This window comes from Salvia hispanica, chromosome 6, assembly GCF_023119035.1.
Source record: "Salvia hispanica cultivar TCC Black 2014 chromosome 6, UniMelb_Shisp_WGS_1.0, whole genome shotgun sequence".
NCBI classification, from domain to species: domain Eukaryota; kingdom Viridiplantae; phylum Streptophyta; class Magnoliopsida; order Lamiales; family Lamiaceae; genus Salvia; species Salvia hispanica.
The window spans coordinates 24,691,113-24,695,932 of record NC_062970.1 but is presented as its reverse complement, the minus strand read 5'-3'; the positions used below and the strand labels follow the sequence as shown (position 1 = coordinate 24,695,932).

Below are 4,820 nucleotides of genomic sequence, written 5' to 3'. Positions count from 1 at the left end.
TTAGAATCTCCAATCCTTCTCCACCTCTGCACATTCTTCCATCCCATATTTTCACATATAATTCATCCATCTTCCATTGGAGCGGAGCTCTGCGGATCAAGGGAAGAGAAGACTGAAGATTGACGATTCAACCTTAGGTTTTATCAATTTCTTTCATGTCTAATACTTTTATTATTGTTTTTACTACTTGTCTATGAGTAGTTAAACATCCTTTGTAGATTTTTTGTTGTACTTTATTATGAACATGTTTTGATTTACTGAATTGAACCTTTTCCTAGCTCTTGTGATTATTTTCTTGTTCTTGTGTTTTTATTATTCTTTTATCTGACAAACTTTAGAACAATGTTCGTTTAACTAGATTAATCGAGAGATAGCTAGTTTTACGTGGTAAAAGGAACGAGTACAACACATATGTTTATCTGCACTCGAGAGAGGGGACCCTTTGAGAGGGCTTGAGTCTTAAGAACTTAAAGAGTTAGAATCTAATCTATTGGAATGAGACTTTGAGAGTTAGAGTCTAACATACTGGATAGGTGCACACGAGAAGGACTTATTGTAACAGCCCGAACTTTCGTACCTTATTATTGTTACTATTATTAGCCTAAAGAAAAAAAAATATAAGTGATCGTTGTAGTATTCAAAACCTACCCTTTACGTTTATAGTAATCGATCTTAGAATTATAAATAATAGTTGCTTTGTTCTCAAACGAACATTTCAAGTACTATTAAAGGATTAGATCCAAATTAAAAGTTCACACTGTCTGACATATCCATCCGAAGTCTGCTAAAATCCTATTATATTATAATTAGAGAGAGACGTGCAAGTCTCGGGCAGCCCGTTTGACGACAATGCTCGCATCCCAACGAAGTCCAACACGTCACCAATATCCCCAAATGAAGTTCCTACATAATATGGGAAGTTAGTAGAAATTATAGTTAATGTCCGGATCAAAATATATAGTAATATGGATTAGAGAGGACTTCATTTAGGAGGATTCACACATCATAACAAATAAAATATGAGGAGCTTGCAAGTGAGTAGTATGCATATAATCTCTCAAATTCTTTTACGCCAACATTTCATATTTTTGCATTAAATGAAAATATCATCACAAGATTTGCTAAAAGCAATGGATGGAGCAGATCATGCCAAGTGAAAAAAAAAAAAGAAGCAAGATATCAAACCTCTGCAACAAGATATCAAATCTTGAAAAAGGTTGCCTATATCCAACTTGCCATACAAGGCTAATATATCTATAAATAGAAACAAAATTCTTTTCTTTCTTCCTCTCGATCACCTTCACAATACTCCTACAAAGTTACCTTGAAACTTATTCACAAACAAAATCAGCCTTGTACAACATCAAATTAACTTACTAGTGAAGATAGAGTAAGATACCCAAAATCCATCACAAACTTGGAAGATATTTTAGGCAGTTAAGCCTTCCACAAGTAAAACCTCCCCATGTTAAAACCCCCTCCACTTGCACAACAACTTGCAAGAGAAGAGTCAGTACTTTATATAAACCCCAAATATTTCCATTTTAAGCAACACATCGCTGTCAAACACATTCTCTTCATACCACATCACTCACATAGGATAGAGTAGTACGAGGAAGAAGAGTTGAAGAGGAAGAAGAGTTGAAGATAATTGTAGGATGAAGCCTACAATCAACAACACGTTTTCCACCTATCATCAAGGTAAACATCGAAACCATTTCTACTTTCTTTCATACACATACATACATCCATAATTTGAAAGTAGAATCTGCCCAAGTAACATCAACAAATACACATCAAGTTTAACATCATCTTCCACCACTAAGCCATCCATAACAGTAAGACAAATGCCCCAAAATCACCAAATTCATGAAATGAAAGGAAGGAAGCATACACTCTAATGACTAGTTAATTGGAAAACTTATCTCATGAGTACGAATCTGCCGGATTTCCGGCGAATGGACTTAGACAACCCATCGACACGAGGACAGCCCCACAACCCCGATATGTCACCGATTCAATGATTTCAAGACCTTTACAAATCTACAAGTTAAAAACATCAAACTGAAATTCAAGATTTAATCTTTAGAAATAAAACAAAAGGGGGAAATGATAAAATTGGGCATTCCTTACCTTTCGGGAGTTCGGCGAGGAGGCGGCGGCTGTGGTGGCTTCCGGGGAGCTGCTCCGGCAGCGCGAGGCACGGAGAAGAAGCGGCGAAGCCGCTGGCTGTGCATGCACAGCAGCGGCAGCGGCAAATCGGGAGAGAGGGGGGCTGAGGCGCTGCGTAACAGCGGTGATCGGTGATGGCGGCGGATCCCGAGGGAGAGAGGTAGAGGGCCACGACGGCGAGCCGCCACGCACACAGCAGCGGCGGCGGCGTGAGTAGTAGACGAGAGAGGGATGAGCGAGAGGGAAAGAGAAAAGAGAAGGGGCGGACGGAGGAGAGAGAGAGAGAGAGAGACCGCCGGAGGAGGAGGAGGCGGCGCGCCGGAGGGAGGCTGGCCGACGGTCAGCAGCAGGCAGGAAGGAAAGAGCTCTTTTCTCTTTTTTGTTAGTCTCGATAGAATGAGGAAGGAGAAGAAGGAATGAGTGGGTTCTTTATTCGAGCTAATTATTTAGTGATTTGGGCCTAGGCAAAAGGAATTGAATGTAAGCCCAATTTTAATTGGTGCTGCACTAAATAAATAGGGGTTAGGCCCAATTTTTGAATTTAAATTATTTTGGGTCTAAAATAAAATGGTTAAGTAAGCTAAGATAATTAGTTTCGATCCGAGTTATTATAGTTTTGCGTAAAATTTGTAACAATGTATGAAGTATCAATTTAGTCGAAGCACAAAAATAATAGAAAAAGAAACATCAAATGATATATGAGTTTTAGAAGTTTTAAAGGATAAGCGAAGAATGAAATGGGTTAATTAGGAGGCATGTATTCCTATTAAAGTTTAAGAATTTCTTGAAGTCTGATTAGTATATCATATTATATTGTTTTGTTTCCAATAAGGTTACCTTTGCAAGTTAAAGTCCGAACGAGAATTTCAAGTTAAGGAAATTCAACGAACGAGATGAGCTTTCTTATACTAAAAATACAAATTATATTTTGTAAAAACTCGAACACATGTTCGTGATTTTAATGATGTTGTCTTTCCATAAATGTTTTGTGTATGATGCCTATCTGTTGGCTAAGGCCAAGTGAATTTTGAATGATGATATATAAGTCGAATTCGGGTCCTAGTGAGGGTGATGTCCTCGCTCGGACTAGTGTACACGGGATACCTCTGGCCGTGAACGGACGGCAGAGAAGGTGACCGTGGAAGGTGGCCACCTTCCCGGAACAAGGATACCTCTGTCATGATGGGCAGGGAAGGTGACCGTATGAGAATACCATCTCAGCGGCACAAGATGATCAGATATGGCTAAGTACAGGAAAAAGGGGCTGCAGCCCAATGTGAATAATTTTAGTAAGCTCGGGTCTTTTCAATAAAACCCCTGAGTGTTACTGTGATGATGGCTTGACAATATTTTAAAATGTATATGTGTATTTTTCGGTAATGTGTTCACTGAGTACTTTTGTACTCAGCCCTGCATATATATTTCTGAATATGCAGGTTAAGCGGTGGCGACGAGGGGCGATGTTGAGCAAGGATGGCGAATGTGTTTCCGTTTGATAAATGCTTGGATGCATCGTGTCTAAATACACGGTGTCATTCTCTCTTGACTCTTCCGCTGCAATGTAAATAACGAGCTTATGTTCCTTTGTGTCATGCACTCTGATATATTTTGCCAGTTATTCCAATTTAATTTCATTCATATCAGTTTTGCCAAGATTCCCCTTTCTCCCCCGCTTCTTTAATCCTCCCCTAGTTGCGATAAACCGTGTTTGCTATCCTTAGCAGAGTGCGGTCGTGACACTTATTCTAGAATAGTGACTTTCCTAATAATCCTAGAGACATATATAGGCAAAGGTATCGTGAGATTAATCATCACTAGGTCTTAGTAAAGGTAAAGTTTCTGCGAGCGTTGAACTTGAATTCTTTCACTGAATGACTTTGTTGTTGCTATGTATTAGTTGTTTGAATTAGAGTTTGATGGGGAATGATGAATTTGTATGTTATGGATTTTTGGAATTAATTATTGTTGGGTGTGATTGAGTATATTTGACCTTTGTGGGTGAAAATTGAATATCCCTTTGGTTTGATTATTGATACACATAGTTCATATTCATAGTATTATGAGGCTATTTTATCTTGCATGAATTGTGTATATTTAGAGATTAATTGCTTTTTACTTGACCTTGGTCTATTGTTTAAAATTTTTGCAATTAATTGGGGGATAAAGAATATTATGGGGGATGAAAAATGATCATGTTAAGGTAGATAATTTGATTTACATATTTTATGCCTTGATATGAATAAAGTTTGGGGGAGTTGACACATATTATGCATTGTACTTTACTACAATTTTCTTCATTCTATGCTCACATTGCGAATTTGTAGGTACAAAAGGCATCCCAAAGGAAATCCTAAGAATGTGGGATAACTTATGAGCTTTAAAGAACGTCAAGCTAAAGATGTTAACCAAGTGTTTATTGGGAGGCAACCCAACATTGGTATCGTTTTTACAAAGAATGTATGAATCAGAGTACATGGTACAAAGAATGTAAACTCAAATTTTACATTGCAGCGGAAAAGTCAAGAGCAGATGACATCGTGTATGGAGACACGATGCATCCAAGTACTATTCTATCAAAGGATCTTCATCGTCTATGCTCAACACCGCCCGCCGTCATCACTGCTCAACCTGCACATTTTTAAAACATA

The 4,820-nt window shown here is 38.3% G+C and overlaps 1 long non-coding RNA gene across 1 annotated transcript; it reads left to right on the top strand.

Annotated features, from left to right (window-relative positions):
- The first annotated feature begins 1,179 nt into the window (after positions 1-1,179).
- Positions 1,180-3,810, top strand: LOC125192748. Its single transcript, XR_007171463.1, has 2 exons — positions 1,180-1,701; positions 3,609-3,810. It is a non-coding gene; the product is annotated as an uncharacterized LOC125192748 (long non-coding RNA).
- The last annotated feature ends 1,010 nt before the right edge of the window (positions 3,811-4,820 follow it).